Here is a 25,186-nt window from a genome sequence, read left to right as displayed (position 1 = left end):
TTATCAAGGCTAGCCTTGACACACTTGGATATTTGCCCTCTCAACGGCCCGTGCAAGGTAGTTTTCTCTCAACAATTGATTGAACACACACCTGCGCTTACTGAGTACATGCTGATTGCTCAAAAACAATCGGGCCGTCTCTATAGGAAGACTGCGGCTGTAGATAATTCATCAGAGGGGGTCTATTGTCTTTCACACAAAGACGGATAACTGTCCAGTTGTTGGCGGCCAAGGTCTCGGTCCAGCGGTTACGGTGTTCCAATTAGAGGGGACACAGAAGAAGGTCTTGACCCCCATAAACCTTGTCAGCGGAGAGCTGTCAGTCAGAGCACGGCAAAGGGGAGGACCCGTCACCTGGCACGATGGGCAAAAGCGGGCCCGTCGTGATGAGTGCGACATTGACCCAAGCGCTTATCTCCAATCGAGCATCTGCTGCAGATGCAGGCACGTGGGGGGGGAGGCGCTGGGGCGAAGCTGAGCGAAGCCCGCATCAGTTACGGGTTAAGAACACAACGGCACAGATGAATGAATGGCCATTCAATTAGAGGTCACCTGGATGCTTCCCATTGTCATGCACGTACCAGATTAAATATCCTGATTGCCCGAATGTGTCCTCTCATCTCTAGAGAAGCGGCAACATGTCACCGCAGAGCTGCACGAGGCCCCTTTAATCTGAGCGAGGAACGGCAAAGTGCTGTGAAGTTGCAAAATGCATCGCCCGTGCTTGGAAACCGTTTCACGTTACGCCACGAAATGGTCGGGGGAAGAAGGTATTACATCAGACTGTGAAGGAGTTATTTATTCAAGCCACCGTTTTAAAATGCATGAGATGCAAGAAACAAACAACAAATCTAAATGGAGATGATTCTTGTGCTCCGAGATGTTTTGATAGCAATAAGGAGATTTCACATGTAACACGACAGAATCTGAACCAGTTAATGCTGCATGATTAACTGGTTATTTTGTTTTGGGAGAGACAAAAATGGCTGACAGAAATCCCAGTACAGGAGTTGCTGATGGCTGTTGGTCTCAACTCTTAAAGAGCTCTGATAGTTGTACGCAGGTTGCCAGGTATCATACTTTTTCAGGTTACTTTAATTTCCATTTTCTATTATAAAATTCTAAAAAAAAACATCGTCATGTTTTCTTTTATATCTTCCTGCTTTGCTTAGCTAGAAAAACAACTTTTTTATTTAGTCATCAACTTATTTCTCTCTTTTTTTCCCCAGTTCAGATAGTTTGAAATCTGGATCTTGCGTAGGGAATGCAGTCAGGGTGAATCTATGTCCAACTTTGGAAAAAAAAAAAAAAAACAAACAAACAACCCAATTTTCCAAGACAGCCCTCACAAATCTTTCATCTCGTGCCAGAACAGAGGTACCGTAGGAAAAGTAAAATGAAAAAAAAACAAACCTAGCCAGCAGTAAACACAGTTGCTGTTGCAGCACAGTCACAGAAGCATAAAGCAGCGCCAGTACAACAAATGCACTTCGAGCTCTGCCTGCCCACTAACCTGCATTTCCTTCTTCTCCCTGCGCAAGTGGATTCGGGAACAATCTTCTTTGTGAAAATCTAAATTTGAAAGACTTCGAGGAGGTGAATATACTCTATAAATGGGATCAATTCTTTTAAAAATGCAAAATAAATTATAAAAACACACAAAATGAATTCCACAGCTCATCAGATATTTGAGGACAGAAAACCTCCAGAATGGATCAATGCTTTGAATGAAAGGCCCTGTATCCTCATGTTATGTTTATTCAGAGTCAAGATAACTCAGTTCAGTGACTTTGTGCCACTCATTGGACATCAGAGGATTAGAGTTCCTAATTAAAATGATATTATTGCAGGGGAAGTATCCATTGATGATGGGAGCAACGTGATATTTTGTGGCCTGAGGGTTCATTTTGAACTTAGGCCACTGGAATCGGCAACTTCTACAGAAATAAAACAACAACCAGAAAGAGTTGACAGACTTCTGAGAATCCACATATCAGAATTCTGTTCCTCTCACCCATAGACTGTATGCTCCCACCACTGTGTCCACGCCATGTATGTGTGCACACCAAAGATGCAAATAAGTGCATTCGCCCTCACTTGGCAAGGCACGAAATGTTCAGCTGCTTTTCTGCCAATAATATTTAAGCAGTCTGGCAAAAAGGACTGTTAGAACAAAGGACAGGTTAAGGAGAGACATTGTTAGCCTATCTTCAGTTTCAGTTAATACGACTGTGTATTTGCTATCTAAATAACTTTATGTACATATTTAAAGTAGGAGTCACATCAGCACTGTAAATGATGCTAATATGCATACGCTGCTTTTGCGATTAACTGTGACCTCACAGCTAGAATCCAGCGCTCTGTGTGGAGTTTGTATGTTCTCCCTGTGGTAGGTAGCCTGGCTTCCTACCACAGTGCAAAGAATGAATTCTTTTGCCAAAAGTAACTGTGGTGAATTTTGATTTTGTGACAGCCCTCATCGAAATTAGCTCAAGTGATTGTTTAAGTCAGTCCCTGACAGTATCACGCATACTTGGAAAAAGAAAATACCCATTTTTTAAATATTACATTGGCGCTGCGTTTCTTCAGCTTACCAAGAATCGTCTCGCACTTATTTCAGGCATTAGATCACACTGATTATCATCCCACCTGGTCCGTGCTGTGGCTTTTCGGCTCCTGCAATATTGTTCGGTCTCACATCCTTGGAGAACTCAGACAAGGTGTTGTCACTGACAACGCAAACCATCCTCCCCTCCTTCTCCGCTCCAGACATGTGGAGGATTCCTTGACACTGACAACCAAGTGGCAGTGCTATGACAACCTGTTAGTAAGGTAATGTGTGAGCGTGTGTGTCTGTGTGTGTGTCTAAGGGGGTGTTTGATGGAAAGATGATTGAGGGGACGGAACATGGCAAAAGACATGCAGCTCTAGTCGCTGTCACTTTGAGGGGTGTGTGATGAAGTTGGTGTGTCTGCAAGCCACTTGTTTTTCTTTCCGTCTTTAACTCCTAACTGAGCACGCCCTCCCGTCCTTTCCCAGCGCTGCTTCTCCTCCTCCTCACCTCGCCTTGTCCCAAAGCCCAGCACAATACATCAACGGGTGTCCAGACCGCCGCTCTGTAATAACTCTGCAATCTCGGGAGGAAATACTCTGTCACAATGCATGAGACAACATCTTTTTTTAATCAATTGAGCGAAACAAACAATGCGCGCTGACAAACACTGCCAACAACCACCAAAAACACGCTGAATGAAGAGTGATACACAAATGGAAAACTAAATTACTGTCACCATCTATCTGAGTATAGATCCCTTATTGGGAACGGATGAAAGGAACGGAGAGAAAGACGGCGGTGCGAGGAGAGAAGAAAAAGACAAAAAGAGATGAACGCGTAATCTTTAAAATTACAACCATTCTAATTTTGCCCCCTTTCATCACTTTCAATTATTAAGCCCCGCCTTTAAGAGCGTGTTACTTTATAACTACAGAAAGACCAATAGTCCCTAAAGCTGCACGTTACATTAGTAGACTATGTGGAGAGCAAACGACTTTCATTTAGCTTTACAGCTGACTCGCTTTTATGTCCCTGTGAAAGCTATCCTCAGAGCCAAATGGTCACGTGCTGGAGAACGCGAGTGGGGGAAGAGGGGGAATAAAGATAGATGTGAGGAGGGAGTATATCAGTCCATGAGCACAATGGCTATAATTAATCATCAGCTGTGTTATTTCTTATCGGGAGATTATTTAGGGGAGGAGGGGCTGCAAGATGAAAAAGGTGGAAAGAGATTGTTCAACACAGGGAAAGGTGTGCACGGGAAGCATTTTAGGTGCGATGCATTTTAACAGTCACATAATCAAATGAATATTTCAGACACAGCGAGGCAGACTCTGTAGATAAGGCTGAAATACATTTTTGGGAGAGTTCATCAAGGAAAAATTGTAACTTTCAACACAAACAGCCACAAATCTTACTCCAATAAATGGATCCATCCATTTTCTTCTGCATAGTGGGGGGGGCTGGAGCCCAGATACCATAGGGCAAGAGGTGGGGTCAATCTGACCCATGGCTAATACAGAAAAACAGACAACCATTCGAACTCATGGGCAATTTAGAGTCACCAGTTAACCTAACCTCACTAAGTACATGTCTTTGGACTGTGGGAGGAGGCCGGAGTACCCTGAAGAGAAAGCAAGAAAATACAGAGTCGAACTCAGGACCTTCTGGCTGTGATGAAACAGTGCTAAACACTGCGTCACCATGCTGTCCATTGCCAAAACAGTAAATGATTTAATAAAAATCTGCTGTGTCTTTCAGCTTCATTTAATAAACATAATTTCCAATAAAGAGCTGTTTGAGTGGCGTCATGAAGAATTTTGTATATTCTCTAAAAAGCAAAGATTACAGCTAAGACAAAAGTAAAGATAAATTGTCTTTAAATCTGTAGTTACTTTGTGTGCTCATTAAGTTTGTTTTGCTGGCAGAAATATAGAAAAAGGGAGAATCTGAAAATATTCAAACCACCTCCTGCAGATCGGTCCTCTTTGTTCTGAGCTGCTCCTCAGACTAGGCATGCACAAAGTTATACAAAGATGTGTTCAGGTTCCATATGGCATAAAAAAAGCAGTTTTTTGGCTTCATATGGGAGTCAAACCCTGTACTCTGAGATTAAAGTCGCTTTTATCCCATCAGTTTATCCTGTTCCACCTTGTCGGGTTTTTTTCCATTTTTGTTTTTTAAATACGACTCAACTGATCTCATCTGAAAAGACCTGTGATTCCCCAAAGCTTCCCCTCGCAGGTTGGTTTTTTAAAGCCTGAAAATGGAACCTGGACGAGCAGGTGAGATGAAGGAGTTTGGTTCCCTTTGAGATGATCTGAGTTCCAATAGGCTAAAAGGTTATTATGGATTTTGTTTTAGGTTTTTTTGTCCAGTGATGGTTTAAGTTTGCTGTCACAAAACTTCTCTTTGCATGTGTGGCAATAAATACCAAGTTGTGTTAAGATAAGAAAACTAACAACCAAGATTATGTTCATTTTGTTTTCAGATAAATCGATAAAGAGGCTAGCCAAGGAGAGGTATCAGTACCTTGGTAGACTCCCCACCTACCACTAATTTAATGATGCTGATTTTTTTCAACATAAAAATTTGGTCCAGCAAGAAAGGCAGAGCCAAAATGTCTGTGCAGGGATAAAAATAAAAATAAAAAACATCCTGATGATAGAAGATTTCAAGACCATGTAGCCGAACTACAATATAAAATCCAATGACAGATTACTAGATTCCTTATCTGCAAATTTAAACCCCATTCACAAAACTTAAGTTATACTGGATTTAAACTCTTGACAGTCTAGTAGAGCAAAATAATGTGTCTGAATAAAGTTCACAAGGTCATAACAGATGGCTAGTAAGATATTTGTGCAACACTGCTTTTGATATTCTATGCTTCACTACATCCCCAAACGAAACAAAACCGAGAGGGCCACATATCGATTCTGTATGCTGTGGCATGGCCTTTAGTTGGCAGTTTAGTTGCCCACAAAAACTGGGGTGAATAAAAAGTACCCAGTTCTAGTTTTCCAATGCAGAAAGACATTTTAGGAGGGAAAAATTGGTTGAAATCTTTTCCTGATATTGTGATATCTAAACAAAGAAAGAAAGAGAAAAAAAATCCCAAGCGCATATATATATCTCTACACCGAGGTGCAAAACAACTCTCGTCTAGTCTCAGGCCAAAAGGAAATAAGAAGAAACGGTTATTTTTGCAGCGAAAACACTAAAAATCAATACAAAGCATACCAAGGACCCTGGGAGCTGCTGATGAAAGCCCGTCACCTTTAACTGACCTTTAAGCAGCTTTAATTTGCTACTTCTATCAAGAGCAGGATTTGCAACACGACGCATCAGGCAGCAAAGAGAAAGTAATGATTGCTGTGGTGTAATCCTGCTGTGGTCACATTTAACATCCACATAAACATGAGAATTCTTTCAAGTGAAGGTATGAGATGTTAGGCGTTTGGGAGGAAGTTGGGTCTTGGACTGGTTTTGTTGGCTTGTCATTAAATTTCTCACAGCTTAGTATCTCCGAATACTACGGAAAACAAAAAAAAGGAAGTCTAGATGCGATAGAAGTAGAAGCAACACCAGAACCGCAGAATCTTTTGACTAGGTGGCGCTTAACTGTTTTACCATCAATACAGGATCAAGTACCCTTTCTAATGGCTTTTATATCGATGCCCTGCACTTACAGAGCCACCGAGCCTCCAAAATGTCAACAGTGGCATTTTATGTGCTAATGCCATATGGGTGCAGTGGGGTGGTAAAAAGCTTTTCCTCCTGCACGCTACGCTCAAATGCTAATACCTCGCCACTCTGTGGTCTGCTTCATTTTCACTCCCCGTTATGCTAGATTAGCGGCTGACGTCTCACAGCGAGCGGCCAGCTTGCGTTGATACAGAGGAAGTAGTTCGTGGGTGGCCATTCTGACTCAACCCCAACAGATTGGTGTGCCGTACAAAGCGAGTACACTCAGTGCTCTGCCCCTTCCAGCTCAGTTTCTGCACGGTAGCAAGGTGAAGGACCCAAGTGCAACCTGTGCAACATGTTCCACAGAAATAAAAATTATGTAACTGCCATATTTTGCACCCAGAAATAGCACAGTGGGGCTGGCACAGTGTTGGGGAGCCATGCATGACAGCACCTGAGAAGTGTGACAAAACAAAAGCTGCAGGAGACATCAGTCAACCGTAGCTTTAGCATCTTTTTTTCATTTCCCAATTTGGCTCTCGCCTTTTCACTGCTCACTTTGTTAAGGAGTTTGCCTTTTTCTTTAAACGTTATTAAACAGATTGCAGTGCTGAAAACTATTTACTCCAACAGGTAATATTTTTGTGCCCTCAAAAGTCCTGAAAATCTGAAAATCTGAAATTGTGGTCCAGTGGTAAAGATAGGTAGAGTGAGACTTGGTCTAATAGCTTTGCTCTTTGACAGGCGTACAGTCTCTTTGTTCCTCATCACACTCCATAACCCAACTGACGGCCATGACTCATTTTGTCACTCATCTCCCACACAAAGGCTGTCCTTGCCTTTTTGCCCCGTCAACTGACTCGCTCTAAATCTTTCTGTAAAGATGGGAATAGCACTCAGGCTTTCCTCCCAGAATGGATTTGAAATTAGGTAGATAACCCCTGGAGCGCTTACTCTTTCTGCCATGCCTTGCACACTTGTCACGACCTGCAGGTGTGCCAACGCCTCCTCACTTCCCCCCCAACCCATCCCCCACTTGTACCCCCATTCGGCCTGTGATGTGACAGGAACAGAGCACAGTGGTTCTCTGCAAATTGCAGGATGTAAAAAAGAAAAAAGAAAGAAAGAAAAAACGCTGAGGCCCAGAGAACGACGGTGTTTATCTGCTCCGAGATCTGCAGATGAGCTGACTGATCTAAAGCAAGCAGGGCTCGGGGCAAAATGAGATTTCTAATCCTAAACAAATTCTGAAGCAATGCGGAACAGAAGAGCAGAGCTCCCTTATTTACATAGGTTGGTATCACAAACACAAAGCGACGGGGAGGCAGTCCAGGCAGGCAAAATGTCAACCTTGTTTGAGTGACCTCATAATGCAGATTAACACTGACATAACCTGCCATTTAGAAAGGCTCAAGTAATCCGGAGGGTTAAGATTATTTGAATATCAATAGCTTGTAGGCCTATTCACAGATTCATTAGGATGACCATCGCTTTACAGGACGGAGAATTCATTTTGGAATGCCTCAAAGCCGTATTGAAATGTCACAGGCGCTGTCACTGAGATTTGATCAGTTTCAGGGCAGCAGGCTGAAGGCATATTAAGCCGATTCTCAATCCCCAATCATGGAATCAAAAGCTTATGTCATATGTTGTGTGTACAGGTCATACATTTAGGTCTTGTCATGATTTAGATATGCTTAAAAGAGCCTGAAACCAACGCTAGAAAAATCTAACACCACGAAAAGTCAAGGAATAACAAATGGTAAATGGTCTGTATTTGTATAGCGCTTTAGTTGGTCCTAAGGACCCCAAAGCGCTTTACACTATACACAATCATCCACCCATTCACACACTGGTAATGGCAAGCTACAGTGTAGCCACAGCTGACAGAGGCGAGGCTGCCGGACACTGGCGCCACCGGGCCCTCTGACCACCACCAGTAGGCGGTAGGTGAAGTGTCTTGCCCAAGGACACAACGACCGAGACTGTCGGAGCCAGGGCTCGAACCGGCAACCTTCCGATTACAAATCAACGCCCAACTCTTGAGCCACGATCGCCCCACAACAGATAATAACAAGAAGAAAATCTTTAACATATTTGGATGGTGTCACGTAAAAACAGAGCAGTGACTTATTGTATGTACATACTACTTTAGGCTAATAAGTGTAATAGTCATTATGACTATTAGAGCGACAGTAAATGCCAATGCTGTTTATTATTTTTATGGTTAACTAAATGTGCGCTCGTGAGAGTTTCCTTGTTTTGTTTTTCATACATGAAGGTTTGTTTTCACAATGAACATAAACGTAAATACATGGATTATTGTAAATAATCAGATCAGAGGTCATGGTGTTATTATCGCTTTTACATGGTGTACAGTAATCTCAGGCTTCTTTGTTTACTCAAAAAAAAAAGTGTTATGTCCTTGCAAATATTAAGTATTGGATGGGACACAAGACACCTGATTCTAAACGGACAGAGTTGCACTGAGCACGATTTCTAGCACAAAAATAATTATTGACAAATTTGTGTCTGATCTTATCTGTACCTCTGCCAAGTCTGATCAAGTATAAACCGATCACCTCTCGTGGATCTGCATACTTACTAATGCCTGATTTTGTGACAAAATCAGACAGAGTTTTGGATTTTCGCCTATTTGTAAATGAGAAAAAATGTTATACATTTTTATAAAGCTCAGGCGAAAGCCAGCATCTGAGATGCTTTTTGCTCTCCTCATGCAACAAAAGCTTCCCCAAACATTTACTGGCTAAGACAGCTTGGACTGTAAGCAGACTACAGAAACGAGAAAGCTTCTTGTTCCAAATATCTTTCTGCAAAAATATTCTGCATTTTATATGCACCTACTCATTTATAGTGCCGTACATGATCCTATATGCCCTATATTATCATTTCAAACTTGAAAGTCTAAACACCTACTTGAAAAACATGGCCCTTATTAAAACAATGTCATTCTTAGCCTGCCAATACTGGCAAAATGTGCTGAAGTCCTGTTTTAAGCAGTAGGTTATTACAGTACTATAGTATACTAGTATACTATATACACAATGCAAAACGTATATATTTTTGTGGGCAGTTTATGCAGTCATTGCTTCTCAGTAATTTGAAAGACCATCCTCGCAGCATAATTGTGTTCACTCGCAGTGATTGTACATCTGCCATTAAATGGTAAAGATAACGCCCACACTTAAACTCATTGCGAGTATCCAAGCATATCCATCCACTGAGAACAATTTGGAAACATAGTCTAATTTTAGAGCTATATTAATTTTTTTTAAAGAAAAAGAATCTGATCTCCTCCAAATTAATTAGGCAGGGTTGAGTGAATGTAGTGAATGCTGGGGGAGCAACCGGGTAATCAAAGATGGTCTTAAATCATCAGTTGTTCTACAATACCCCCGCAGCGAGCCCAATGAAAGAGTACTGGAAATTAAAAAATGACCATCATTTATTGGTCACCGCTTGAAGCCAGCCACCAGAGCAGAAGCCCGATGGCTGTTCCAAGGCCTGTTTGAGTCCACGTCCTCGCAGGCCCCCGCAGTCACACCAAGATTAAGAGCTCTGCCTTTCCTTATGAAAACACAGTTTCTGGGGCGATTCCAAGAAGCGGAGTCTCTCTTAAAATCAGAAAATGGGCAGTAAGACAAAAGGCTGTGAATAATTTACACTAAATAAACACTTTCTTCAGAAGAGTTATAGTTACTGTTTTAGTGTATGCAGCATTTAGTACCTTTTGAGTTTGTCATACTGTACGTGCGTTTTTAATCACATATCTGGATTATGCATGTGTTGTGCACAAATTTGATGGAGCAATTGGACTCAAGACCTTCTTGCTGTGAGGCAACAGTGCTAACCACCACGCCACCCAAATTTAATGTAAAGACGTAAAATCAGGATGGGCTAAAAAGTAAAATGCAACATTGTAACGGGTGATATAGACCAGCTCTTTTCTAGTCCCATGTTGCCTCTTCACACACATGAACATGCACACTGCATATTGAATGTACATGAACATTCAAGATGCAATATGGTTTCTTCCTTAAAGACACTTTGATGTGAGGACTGCAGGAGCGACGGATGGGCCACCAAACTTCCAATTATCAGACGACCATTCAACTGACTCTGAGCCACAGATGCTCAGACACAACATAAAAGACGAGGCTTCTGTCTCCTCTTATTCTTCAGACATTTTGCATCATATGTTCATTCCTCCTGTGCATCCTCTACATGCCCTCCTCCTTTCTGAGGAGATGTTGTTAGCAGTTGTGTACACAATAACTGCTGGGCAACAGTAGGGTCACTTTAGGAAGGAAGCATAAAATTACAAAACAAGAAGTAGATTGCAGTTGGTGCATGGACACACACACGGACACACACACTATACATTATATTGACATCCAGCACATGTGAACTGGTTCCTACATGGAAAGCTCTACTCAACTGAGCAATACAGCTGATCATTCAGAAGTGCCAACCTGAAGCTTAGGGCACAAAGAAAAAAAACAACAACAAAAAACCCCCCCGCAGAGATCAACAATCCCGTTCAGCTGACTCCACCTTATGACCCGGCCAAAACAAAAAGTCCCTTTTCATTTACATGGAGGGGAGTCAGCTGGCAATGTTTCACACCATGAGACCTTGGCACAGGCTAATGGACATTCATGCTCTCGCTGCAGCTGGCATCAGTTCCTTTCTAAACCTATGCAAAAGGTCCAGTGACGCAAGGTGGAGTATTTTGGGATGAAATGCGTGGGTTCCCAGAGAGGGACTGGATGAACATGATTCCTTCCTATTCCAGCATTCCAGTGGAGAAGTTATTTTTGGGCAATGCTTTACAAGGCATCAGGCACAGTAGAGAGAAATACCACACAGTTGGAAGAAATGAGTGCATGACACATCTGACACTGTATGAGGTCCTGCCACCAGGGATAGGTGCTAAAACAGCTATATCCTACATATAGCCATTGCAAAGCTTTTGGCTGGAGAACAAGTCTAATTTTGTGGGTGTGATATTGTTCCCCACTTCTATAAAAGATCAGCTTCACAGCTTGTGGCATGTCAGTGACTACAGAAGCCATCCCTGATAGTACGATTATATTACAAACTTCTAATGTGATAATACGAAGACTATTATGCATATCTGCTTTATTTACACTGATGAATTAGATTACACCGGTGGTTTTGCAAATGAATGTTTGTCTTGCATTTTCTGCAAGCTAGAGATGAATAACAGGGCACAAGAATCAATGTGAACAGAACAAACACCAGAATCTGTTGGCTCAGGAAGCCACTACACATAGCAAATACAGGAGGACACTTTTTTTCTTTTCTTTCTCTAATTCATATCTTCTCTTGCACACAGAGGCTCATTACATTATCAACACCTTCCTGGGCACAGTGCCATGTCCTAGATTTACACAGCACACCTTGCACACTTCACTCACATACTCAGAGCAAGAGAAGAAAAAAAACAAAGAGGCCATCATTCCTTTAAAACTTTTTTTCTGTGGTTCACAAGCTACCAGTTTCCGGGTTTCCTGTTGCAATGCTTTATGCGAATCTTGCATTTTCTCTGTTCCTGGGTTTCATGTAAAGCGATCCTGGCACGCTACTGTTCCGGACCATCTCGAGCGATCCATTACTCAGCCGTGCCAACTGCACCCTTTTAAGTATTCCAGCTTTGGCAGCTTGTAGAACAGGCACACAATCAGAAATTTCATCCCAGGTGTCTCTTGTGGTGCATGTTTCTATTACAAATGAGTGATTTTTCTTCTTTCCCAGTGTCCACATGCATAAACATGCCCTGTTTATACCCTGCGTGGATAACCATTAAGTTTACATCTCCATCAAGTCTGTGTCTCAAAATTAAAATATTATGAAACACGGTCGATGGCTAAAGGAGAGGCCAGTGTATATCACTCATAATAACCTGCGAGCAAAATAGGTAATTTCACCATGTGGGTTTATTTAAATGTGTTTGGCCCCAGGCTTTCAGAACTGAGCCAATGGAGATTCTGATTGTATTCAGACAAGGACAAATGGGCACAATGCATTCATTGAAGCTCATGCAATAATTAGCTCCCGTCAGGCCCAAGAAAGGTTGACGGTTAAGTGGTTGAAATATTAAAGTTAATAATTAGAAAAGGGGGGGAAAAAAAAGAAGGTGAGGGCCAAATGTGAAACATGACACAGCTGCTTGGAGTCTAATAGTCCCCTCTCTGACATGGTGCTTGCTCAGTGGCTAGTGAGAAGGTGACACGAGGTGACAAGTGCTCGGGCGGATTTTAGAAGTGGTTGAAGTAAGGCTAACCTAACTCACTTTTTCCACCCTGTGTGTTTGTGTGTGTGAGCTATGTGCGAGTGTGAGAGTGCAGTAAGCCACGGTGCTCCACAGCTCGTTCTCCTAATCGTGCGGAAACTCAGACTACTTACAGGAGCAATGAGGGAGGTAATGAGAAAGTAATTTTTACTAATTTCAGCCAGCTCTACTTCCATTCTGTATGATTGTGTGTGCCGTCTGCATCATTACGGGCAACATCTGCAACGACTTGCCATGCATACACCACCAAGAAGGCTGAAAAAAAGAGGGAAGAAAAGAGAGCGACAAGGAGAGGAGAAAGACAACAAGCTGGTGAGTGAGTTTTGATGTGGCTTGAAGAAAACAAAGCCTGCCAATCCTCTATGCTCATACTGCCTCCTGTTGTCGGGATTCTTACTCATCAAGGTGGTTGTGGTCTGAGACAATGAAACCCTCTGCCGAGATGTCGTTTCCCCCCCTTCTCCCCACAAGTCTGTCGCCAAGCAGCTGCCGCTAATCTCTGTTAGCAGAGCCCCACTAAACAGCTGACTACAGCCTTTAATCTGGTCCCACCACAATCATTACCTCCGGAGCCAGGAGCGGGATGGCTAACACAATTGCAGAAGAGTAAACAAATGGAACCCGATTTGTGTCCATTTGTCTGTCATTCCTCTAGCTTTCATGTAATCTCATTTGAATATTTGTTGAGGAGCCAAAGCTGCTATCGTTTCATCAGGCTGTTGCACACGTGTCCTTGCCTCGGGCCTGTATTTGCGCAGTCTGCCTGATCGCCCACATCCAGTTGTGGCAATCTTTGTTTGCTTTAAAATGTTTGGCCAACTTGAAGCTCTTTGAGCTTCAGGTTTTCCTTGTGCTCTGTTTCACCTTTGGTCCCCAGGAGATCAAAGAAGGAGCTTCTCCTAAGCGCGAAAGCAAATTTCTTCAATATGGTATAACCTCGTCTAGGCAACTGGAGCTCCTGGAGCTCCCCAATTCAACGCTGACTTCTATTTGATCTATAATTTTGCACTGCTCTACCACTGACTATATTTAAAAGATGATGGCACCCACTGGTTTCTCAACTCTAGAGAAAAAGTTATTTTTAACCGTTATCCTTTATAGACCTTTCAGTATCTTTTCAAGGTCTTCCACAGTATTCAATCGCTCTTTTCAAAATAAAAACTGATATTCTACTTGATACTGATTCTGGTCATTCTTCTTTCATAGATCTGCTGGACTTGACCTACTCATTGAGCACATGGAGCACTGTGCAGAAGTCAAGGGTTTGGCTCTTAACTGGTTTAAATATGATATTAAGCAAAGAACCTTCCCAGTAAACATTGGAAAATACTCTTGTGTGTCAGCTATTATGACATCTGGAGTTCCACGGTGGTCTGTCTTGAAACCTGTTCTTATTTTCTTTGTACATGCTCCGTCAAATTCTTCACCAATGTGACAAAGTGGCACATTGGTAGGCTTAAACTTATTTACCACTTTAACCTTTAACATATTGATAATTTATCCCATGTATTTTACAGGTGGCCATAATGCTTTAGTTTAGACATTGCTGGTGTAACTTTTCTATGCATACTATCCCGGGTTTGTTTATGGTGGCATTACGTTACAATTTACATTCATGGATATGCTTTTAAAGTAAATACTGCTGAACCATCAGGAGATTTGAATTTTCTTCTGTTGACAGGTAAATGTCTGGTAAATTATGTTTGCTTATGTCGCTTTGGTTATACTTACTTTTGTTTGTCCCTTTGTTCAGGTCCTATACCCAAAACAGGTGTGTGGGAGGGGCTAGCCCAGCACTTCCTGTTTATATAGGGTCGTGACTGCATCACTGGGTACAACCAAATGAAGGGTTTTTCCTTTTGTATAGTGATGTTTATTTTCTTAAAAGTAACCTTTTGAATTGCACTGTATGCAGTGTTTTAATTTTCAAACCATTTGGCTGTGTAAATAAGTTTGTCAATTGGATGAATAATTTATTCCTGTTTCTTTGTTTAGATTGTAATGTTTGGTCTAACCTATTTCTAAATGGTAGAGACTAATGAGGTTCATTTTTGTGTAAAACAAGTGAGATTTTGACAACCAGTGTTGTGTTAAGATGGTAGAATGGAGATGCCAGGAAATAAAGTACACTTAGAAGACGTATGACCAGTCTGCTGATGCTGTCTACTTATCACTTGCTCTATACTACCTCACAACCAACATAACATCTTTTTCCATGACTATGCAGGTGATTTGCAACTATATTTAATTTTCAGTTCACTGCTTCATAAGAAGGCTCAATGAATGCATTTTGGATATAGAAAAAAATTGGATGTACCACAGTTCAGCAGAGGTCCTATTGTGTGGCTTTCCAATATCAACCAATAGGTTGATGGTTAGCCTGGGGTTTTTAACTCCTTTTATGAAAAACTTGAATTGAAAATCTTGCAAATTTATTAAAAATAAAAAAATAAAACGAAACATCTACATACATATTCACAGCCTTTGTTACATACTTTGTTACAGTACCTTTGGCAGCAGTGAATACCTCAAGTCTTTTTGAGCACGATGCTGCCAGCTTGGCACACCAATTTTTAGGCAATTTCTCTCATTCTTCTTTGCAGAACCACTTAAGCTTCATCAGGTTAGATGGGGAGCGTTGGTGCACAGCCACTTTCAGATCTCTTTATAGATATTCAGTCAGGTTCAAGTCTGGGCTCTAGCTGGGCCACTCAAGGACATTCATAGAGTTGTCTTGAAGCCATTGCTTGTTTATCTTAACTGCGTGCTAAGGGTCGTTGTCTTGTTGAAAAATTAATCTTTGCCCTAGTTGGAAGTCTAGAGCACTGGAGAAGTTGCCATCAAGAATGTCTCTGCAAAATGCTGCATTCATCCTTCCCTGGATCTGAAAAACAGCCGCACAGCATGATGCCGTCACCTTCCATGCTTCACTCCAAGGATGGTATTGGTCAGTCAGGATGCTTCAGGCCACAGAGTTCCAATCTCAGTTTCATTTGTTTGATCCGAGTAGTCTTCAGGTGCCTTTTAGCAAACTCCAGGCAGGCTGTCATGTGACTTTTACTGAGGAGTCTGGCCACTCTATCATCTAGGCCTTATTAGTCGAGTGCTACAGAAGCCATTGTCTTTCTCAAAGGTTCCCCTCTCTCCACATAGAAACACTGGAGCTCTGTCAGAGTGACCATCTGGTTCTTGGTCACCTCCCTGATCGTTCAGAGTGCCCGGAAAGAGTCCTGATGATTCCACATTTCTTCCATTTATGAATGATGGAGGCCCCTTGGATCTTTAACAGTGTAGAAGCTTTTCTGCATCTTTCCCACATCAGTACCTCAATGCAATCCTGTCTCGGAGAACTACAGACGATTCCATGGCTTTCATGGCTTGGTTTGTGCTCTGACAAAAATAGACAGGTATGTGTCTTTCCAAATCATGTCCCAAAAACTGAATTTACCACAGGTGGACTCCGATCAACTTGTAGGAACACCTGAAAAATGATCAGTGGAAACAGGATGCACCTGAGCTCAATTTTGAGTGTCATGGCAAAGGCTGTGAATTCTTATATATGCGTTATATTTTTGCTTTTCTTTTTTTTTTTTAAGTTACAAGAACTTCAAGCAAACATTTTCACTTTGTCATTATGTGGTAATGGGTGTAGAATTTTGAGTTGAAAAATGAATTTAACCCATTTTGGAATAAGGATACAACATGACAAAATGTGGAACAGGTGAGACGCTGTAAATACTGTCCAGATGCATTGTATATGGGAGCAACACATCTGCTTATAAGTACTAATTAAGGGAATCAAATCAAGGGAATTATCCAGAGATTTTTTTGTACCAGTAAACATGGGAGTCTATAGGAATTTACTGACATTTGGAGCCAGCCTGAAGTGGTTAGAGGATCAGTTCTGGAAGACCAGTCACTAGATGAAGGGCACAGTTTTTGGCACTTCCACCTTGACTTTATTTCCTCATCTATCAGTTAGTGTTACTGTTGCTAGATTTAGCAACTTTACATACTACTGGATAGTTTCCAACACAATATTTATTTTAAGTATTCTACTGCTTTGCAGTGACTTCTTGCTCTTCTGGCACAGGAGCACCGCTCTCTCCCTCTGTTGTGTTCATTTGGTGAGGAAAATTTCAGGCTTCAAAGAGTGACAGTGAGCACTCATGCACTGGCTGTAAGAAGAAAGTATGAGAATTTCTGCCGCTTCTAACTTTCTTTCAGAGTTATCCTTTATGTGGCAGAAATCACAGCATAGTCATTGTCTTTAACTCATTTGTATGGTGATTTTGTCGTGCTTCTAAAATCAAACAAGTCACTGTAGGCCCCCCAGCCCTGCTGTGCAAACCCCTCGATTTTTCAATGCTTATTAATAACAAAGGCTAAAAGAATATTGTATCTGGGACAGCTTAATCATTTTATTGCCATATATGTATATCAAACTCCCACAATGCAGCGCCCGTTTGTGATAACAAACCTCAACACATATAAACCTCTCTCAAGCATTGGTTTACATGTCAGAACCAGACAAGTTCATCATGTAACGTGGTCCTGCAGCACAGGCAATGTTTGCTCGACTTGAATCACAAGTCTGTGGTTTGTTCCCAGTTCCTATATGAACGTCTGATTTGACTCCTCCACCATGAGCACATGAGGGAACAGGTGCCCGTGAAATTAAAGTCAGGGGGCTTCAGAAGTGTGGAAGGAAATGCAGAGAAACCCCTGTGCTGCAGACTGCAGATTACCTCTATATGGCGTGAGGGCCACTGGAGAGCTGAGGCAGCCCCCTGTGAGGAACCCACAGGGAATATGTTACCAGCAACTTGACAATGACATCTAGACATTTTGTTCTTCGCTTCTCTGAGGGGGGAAAAAAAAACTGGACTTGTTTGGTGATCACAGGGGTTTTGATGCTTGCTGTGTTATCAGAAGATGCAGTGCTTTGCCATTATTGAGCCCCTGCGCTTATTATAGATTCCATTAAGATGGCAGTTAAATTGGATGTCCCCATCAGCTCTGGAGCATGTTGTTTGTTTTAGAGAACGGGATGCTGAGTCACAGAAGTATTATTAAGTCTTTCAGAAGATAACAGATGAATTAAAGCAACAAAGCGAGCAAGAGGCTGCTGGCTTTTTTCCCCAGCAGCTTTATTAAGAAAATGAGAACTCAAAACACTGTTAAGGCATAATCTATATCTAAGATAAATTAGTGTTATTTAAATGATTTTTTAGTTTAGTCTTAAAGCTTGTTACATCAATGACTTGAATATGTGATGTCAAGCAATGTGGCAGAGCAGTGGTGCTGATAACAGGCAGGAGGACTGATACTGACGGTACTTTAGTCAAGGAAAAAATGATCACTTCAGTTTGTTCAAAGTAAAAGATGATGAAATTGGGGGGGTTTTGACAGAAGATTCTACAATATGTGGAGAAACAGAACATATATAGAAAAAAAAAAAACAATTTCAGTATTAAAAGTGATTTGTTTATGAATCTATGTGCAAAAGAAAAATAATTAATTTGAAGACACAAGTTTGCTTTTTTCCCCCCGCAAAGAACGGCATTGCAAGGCTAGATCAACCTCTATTACACAATGCAAGACTTAACATGGATTGTGCATGCAATGGCCTGATCAAGTTCCGGTCTACTTTGCAATAAGCTTTTGTAATGAGAGCATAATTAGAAATAAGGTGCAAAAATATCGCCGGTTACATCATCCATACTGTTGCATCCCCTAAAGACTAAATGCACTTCATCACCAGTAGCTGAAGTTATACAGTGATACAGTTTTACTGGGGGGAAAACTTTTAAAGTTTTTTCTTCTTTTTTAAAGTCGAATCTCAGAATCTTTCACATCTTGTAATTTTTTTGCCTTGTGAAATTTCTCACAGGCCTGGAGAAACTGCAGCACTATTGAGGAGCAGGCCTTGGCTTTGCTGTGGGCACTTCGGCACTTCAAAGCGTATGCCAGTTCCCTTTTCCGACCCTTTGGGTATGGCCGGTGTAAACATGTGATGTAGAAACACGGCAGGTTTAAAGAACTGGGCCAACATTGCCCAAACGTAAAAATCTGTCATAAGAAAGGTCAGAAAAATGTTGTTGCAGATGCCCTGTTGTGCTTTTATGAGTAATGTCACCTTTTAGGTGCCATCTTTACACAGTGCTACATCCTGTTTATTGGTGTTTTCTATTTCTATCTCTAGCCTGATCAGTTTATTGGTTAGCACCTGTCCTGGCTTGCATGGGGGCGGTGTGCGTGTGTGTCTGTATATGGGGGTGGGGGGTCTATAAAGGCTGGCTCTTTGTTTAGCTCTCTCTCCTCTCGTCCTGCTGCTGCAGTATCTTTAAGGTGCTTGTATATCTTTTTCATTTATTTATTCATCTTCTCTACAATAAAAGTCATACATTAGCACTTCTCCCTGGAGTTTGTATTTGGTGTTTGAGCCACCTGCAACGTAATTGCCTGAATTCCAGTATATTCATGATGCTATTTTTTTAACTCAAGTTTAAACTACTGTTATTTGTTTGAAAGTGAAATCGAATCGGAAAGAATACATAGTTTTTACCATTAATAGTAGTAAGATTAAAAAGGAGCACTAAGTCTTCCAAAGGTGAATCAATTCCAAATCAGGACAGGAGAAACAAATCCTCCAAATCACAACAGCACTGTAACTACATCTAAATACGATAGCCGACTAAATACTTACCCTTCAAGTTGCAGCAGACAATTTCAAATGACCTACTACCTGACCCATGATAATGAGATAAGAGGCACTTCCAGGATATTTCACACATTTCACCCCAATTTGAAATTGATATCAAACAAAACCTTTAACAGCAATTTCACAGGATCATCTAAGGAAGCAGCTCAAATGATGAGCAGGAAAGAAAACCTCATTCTAATTCTTCTGTAACGTACTATTTCTTTCTTTGAAGCCCAACAACAACAATAGCTCCGAATACACAGTAATCTTGTGGCACTCCCATACAACCGATCTGATTTTTCCACTGCAGCTTTCAAGACATTTTCCTTGCATGGCTGAGGTAGGAGCACATTGCAAATGAAAGATTAGTGCGATTGTGTTACATTATTGTGAGGTTCCCCTCTCAGCTTAGGCTGATTTGTGAGCCTGTTCAGCAATGTTTCCGGCACACTCCCTTTGTAATAGATGTACTGGGCCTTGAATTGTTGTGCAGTAGAAGCAGTTCAATTAATACAGCACCACCATAAAATAACTATTGAAATGACAAACGGGTAAATGAATAAGCATTTGCCTCTGCAGGCGCAGCGAGGGAGTGCGTGTCTGCTGAAATTTATGCCCGCAAATCAAGCGCTTTTGGGGACGATGATGCCGTCAACTAAATATATCCCGCTGTCGCACACAAGAAGGGGCAGGTAAAAGATGGACCCGTTATCTCTCTCACCATCGACTGATGATGGCTCATTTGAATATTTACAGCTGCATCTAAGGTAGGTAGAATGATCTCCTATCATTAGGCCACAGCCCTTCAGTGTAGCATAAAGATGCATCAAAGACAGCGGGAGAGAAAAAGAAAAAAGACATTGGCATGCACTGTGCTCAGCTCTCTCGCACAGTGAGGGACAGAAAAGCCCCAAGGTGCCTGATGCACCTAGTTGACCGTGTGGTGGGATGGAGAACGCCCTCTTGCTCTTGTCAATATTCATTTCCAGCAGCATTGACAAAAGCTGCAAGGATAAATATGCAAGAGGGCTGAAGGAGGGAGAGTCAGAACTCCTGGTTTTAGTCAACAGGCCCACAGTGTTCGCTGCATGTTGATTAAACACTCAAGTGCAGGATGACTAAGTCATGTCTGACAACTGCGGGGTGAATAAGACTTTTTTTAATTTACACTCTGCCACATCCAGGAGGTTGTCTTGTCTTAGTCATGGCTGCTGTTTTTGCTCGCTTTAATTGGACTAAGACGTTTTTGACTACCCAAAGCTGGTTATTTTTGGTATTGCATGTCACTGCTGGTTCTAAGTATATTATTTGGTTGTGCTTGTCTTGTGACATTTCCCTGCAAGATTTAATGGCTATCATTTGCAGGGCTAGGGACTGCTCGAAAAAACAGAAGAGACACAAACTCAAAAGAGAAAAGGGTCAAGGTGAGTTCACCCTGCCATCACCTACCAGAAAAAAAAAACCAGAAAACAAAAGCGATCAAATCACATACACAGTTTCCCTTTCAGCAGTGGCTTGTAGGAAAATGGATGGTGTCCAGAGTGTAGTTCACATAGGTTTCAATTAGCAATGTCTAAATGAATTAAGAGGTTTAAAGCCATTGCTGTTCTAGAGGTGGTATTAACCTGGTGCTTCTCATTAGCCACCCCTGGCTGATAAAGAGTAAGGGGAGCGGTGGTGCAGACAGACACCTCGTGCTGACAACGGGTGACAGAGTGGATCACACTGCCTCATGAATAGTAATGGCCGCCAACTTGTCCCACTCTCCCCCATGTGAGAAGTGACGGATTCTTGTGTCAACAGGGCCCATGGCTAGGGAAAAAAAGGCTTGACAACAGACTGAGATATTCTGGAGAAAGGAAGACTGGTAAGGAGAGAGAAAGAGACAAAAATCCAGTCCTGACATGAAGGCTGCATCATAAGATTGTTTGTCAGTCAGAGCCACATTCATCGCCTCCCTGAGAGCGAGTAAATAAACACTGGGAGTGAGACTGGATTGCTACCTGGTGCCTTCAGGGTGCAGAGAGAGGTGTTGGCGTGTCTCTGTAAATCAGGCTAAGCAGCTACTCTTAATGCACTCCCCAAACCGTCGATAAGGAAAAGGAGAGGCGAACGCTGCTTTTCTGAAGAGTGATGTCACTGATAACCTGGCGGGCACACACTCTTCCCGACTGACCAGGTCTCGGCCAGTCAATAGCAGAACAATGCCACGCTTGGCAAATGCACCGGTGAAGGGAATGTCAAATAAGCAGCGAGAGACCGAGCTGAAAAAAAGTATAATGGAGTCAGAAGTGGCAGAAATAACAGTGATATCCTTCACATGGCGACCACCTAAAGCTCTTGTAGATGGAGGAGTCCTACTTGCAGTGAAATGGCACCTCTGCTCTCATTTTTCAGCATTTCTTTAATGAAAATCTCCCTCCTCCACCTTTAAGAAGAGACGGAGGAGGTTACTGAGAGCTGGGCCCTGCACCTGTTTCTTCTGAACTCCCCTCGGCCGCGGACAGAGTTTGGAAGTAGGTGTGGTTACAGGTAACAAAAGCAGTCACTGGTCAAATCTGTCAATAGAGGCCAGTCATGACAAAATAATGTGCAACATGTCTTGGGTCTTTGAAGAGCACAGCACAACAGTTTAAAAAAAATAAAAATGACTCCTTCCAACCACAGTCACTTCATCCTATTTTAAACTAAGCCCTATTTCCACACGGCTGCCATGTGTATTTCTCACACCCAGGACAAAATTATCCCACAGCATTTCCTCTGCCACACAAAGAAACCGTGACCAAATAATCCAATAAAAATATAAAAATTAAAAATAAAAATCCATTCCTGCACACATGCTGTCCTGCTGTTACCTGAATGCAAAACATCTAACTTGCCTTGTGGCCAAGTCACTGGTTAGCGTTTTCAATGCCAGTCCAATGATCATGGTTAAGTCTCCCATGGCACATATTTGTCCTCTGTCTTCATATTTATTCAAATATTTTATTTTGTATTTTTCCTAAGACAAAAAGAACTTCTAACTCACTCATAACCTCTTATTCACATTTAGCATCCTGCTTGCCAGCTTGTACCAATAATAGGTACACAAACAAATAAAAAACACATTTACAGCAGTGATTTTTGCCACAGCTCTAGGCTGAGAGCGTTTTAGTTCAGTCTACATTTTTTTGTGTTATTACTATTTAAGTTGTTATTCTTATATCAGGTTTGAGGACTAGATTAACTTAGTGGTAAATAATAATAATCACATCAGCAATTTTGCCACAGTCAAGCAGCTCTACCTGTCAGTTGTGTCCAATAAATTCATTTATCCAGTGTTGCATCCATGGATTTTTTGTGTTTCCTGATTGGAAAACTACTGACAGCAGCTAGTACTACCCCTCGGCCTCCTAGCAGATACGCCTATGGTATCAATTTGAAAATCCTACATCACCTTTTTCTCAAGTATAGCATTCACGAGATTTTCAGAAAACTTGACCTCTGACCTTGAGGTCAAGGTAACTGAGATTCCACCTCATTTGAGAATTTTAGGAGATGCACCTATGGTATTAATTTCAAAATCCTCGGTGACTTCCTTCTCGAGTTACTCCATTCACAAAATGTTCAAAAAACTTGACCTCTGACCTTGAGGCGAGGTCATCTAGAGTCAAACTCGTGCAAGACTTTTAGTAGATGCACCTATGGTACCAATTTGAAACTTCTACATCGCTTCATTCTCAAGTTATGGGATTCAAAAACGTAGGCGTCCACGCCACCCGCCCCTATCAGCCTTTTACAGCTGAGCGGTAAAGACAATTAGACCAACAATAAACAGCAGAGGTGCATCTCTCAGTGATTTTGGGGAAATGCAGCCAAACAAAAACAAAAAAAAAGAGGCAGGGATTATGAGAGCATCAATCATCGAACCTCATTTAAGAATTGGATTTGTGAAACGCTACTATTCACATATTTTCACATTCATTTCACATTCATCAGTCATACCTCAACCTGTATGCTAACAGACAATAATTACAAAAGTTTAAAAAACTAAAAACCTTCAAGGGGACCCATTATGCTAATTTCCATTCCCGTGTATTTAATTCTTGGACTAGAGTTGATTTGCAAGACTCACATGTCTCATACTGGGCCTTTGTTCTTCTGCTGTCTGAGTCAAGCCCCTCTCCCTCCTCTGCTCCCAGCCAGAGGTGTATGCGTGATATGACCATATTATAATAATCCCTTCACATAATTTGCTACAGAGCCAAACTGCCTGAAACTGAGTGTTTATAGCAGTCTTAAGCCAGAGCTTTTGGATCATGTGGACTGATTCTACTGATGCTGTCCTCCTTTGAAACTTTGGCCAAGTTCACATTAGCATCCTCCATTATAATAGCATATACATGGCAGAAAAGGGGGTTGGGGGGGGGGGGGGCATGATCAGTGTGATATCTTGCCTAGTTTGATGTTAGACTGAATTTGGGCTGATGTTAATATCCGACAGGTGATGCTCATGTGTATTCACAGGTAGCAAGTGGCCATCCTGCGCCCTGCCTCCTGCATGCGCTACTCAGGCGTCTCCCTCAACAAGAACGCTAATGCAAAACATCTCCTATGTGCAAGAAGTAACAAAAAATTCCTTGAACATGTTTTGGAGTTCAGTTGTGTTAGAGGAGAAGGAAAATCAGCAGTAGATTCAATTCGTGAACTATATGTAGCTGATTGGTCTGTAAGGGTCAGATTACTTGTGTGGCAGCTCTTGACCGATTAACTACATTTGACCAAATAGTAGTCTTGTCACATGGTTTTAGTAGGAAATCATTTTTCAAATATTTCCACAGTCTTAAATTTAAGTGCGTTGCTGGAGCAGCCACAGTCCCAAAGACTGCATACATAATGTACTAATGTTTCACACCTCTTTTATGACTGCCTGACATGTCACATCCAAAAAGATCTCTTTTGTGAAAGAAAACACTGTTGTTAATATTGGATCTCCCTCCCTCTAGACTTTCCTTATCACAGACAAAATGTGCTGCAAGACTGACATGTCATGGTGCTGTTTGTCAGACAGCCCTCAGACGGAATATTTTCCCCCCCAATCAAATTGGAATGAACTATATTTTCAGGCTATTTGTTGTCACAAAATCACCCATTCTTCATATGGATGTGATATGTGCCTTGTCCCAGCTGTCAAAGGCTCAGTGGTGGCAGAATGTATTCATATCTTAAATGAATGATAAAGTATGCTGCAACAGCTCAAAACCGATGCTATTTGGAAAATAAAATGGTTTCAATAGTTAAAGAACTGTGGCCGTTGAGCAATACTCCTCTAAAGCTTGTGACAAACTGCAGTGATGCACGCTCCATTAGATAATCTTTGACTCAATTTGTTTCTAAATTTATGTTTCTAGTCGTTTCAGTGAGTCGAAAGGAAGGAAAATGTTCCCTTGAATTGGATTTTTACAGCAGAAAAATGATGGGATGCTAATCTAAAAATCTTAAAGACCATATTAAAAGCAATGCCAAGACATTTGCTCAGCAGTGTAATTTATCATGTGCAATTTTTTTTTAAATTTCCATATTAATGTGATCACTGTACACACACACACACACACACACACACACACACACACACACACACACACACACACACACACGTCATAGCTGTTGATCATAGGCATTTGTAGACAAATTGAATATTTTGGGTTGCGTATGTTTATGTGCCTGTATTACTGCAGTTGTGGGGACATTTGTTTATATAATAATATTATGAGGACTTGGTTTAAGGTTGGGCTGTAAACAAGTGGCTAAGAGTCCCAGAAATGATTATAAACGGGTGTAATGTCCTCTGTTGGAAATATTAGACGGTATGTGTGTGAGAGAGACTATGTTGGGGTAAAGGATAACGGGGGATCATTAT

General features: G+C 41.6%; 1 protein-coding gene and 1 long non-coding RNA gene across 7 annotated transcripts in view; one reads left to right on the top strand and one right to left on the bottom strand.

Moving 5' to 3' along the window:
- ppargc1a (peroxisome proliferator-activated receptor gamma, coactivator 1 alpha) overlaps positions 1-25,186 on the bottom strand; it is a 302,778-nt gene that overhangs the window by 256,261 nt on the left and 21,331 nt on the right. The window lies entirely within an intron of this gene.
- LOC113018642 (uncharacterized) lies at positions 12,172-14,723 on the top strand. The gene is made up of 2 exons (XR_003271836.1): positions 12,172-12,893; positions 13,788-14,723. It is a non-coding gene; the product is annotated as an uncharacterized LOC113018642 (long non-coding RNA).

This window comes from Astatotilapia calliptera, chromosome 3 (genome assembly GCF_900246225.1).
Source record: "Astatotilapia calliptera chromosome 3, fAstCal1.2, whole genome shotgun sequence".
Taxonomy (NCBI): Eukaryota; Metazoa; Chordata; class Actinopteri; order Cichliformes; family Cichlidae; genus Astatotilapia; species Astatotilapia calliptera.
Note: the sequence above shows the minus strand (reverse complement) of the source record. Positions and strands in the feature narration are given on the sequence as shown.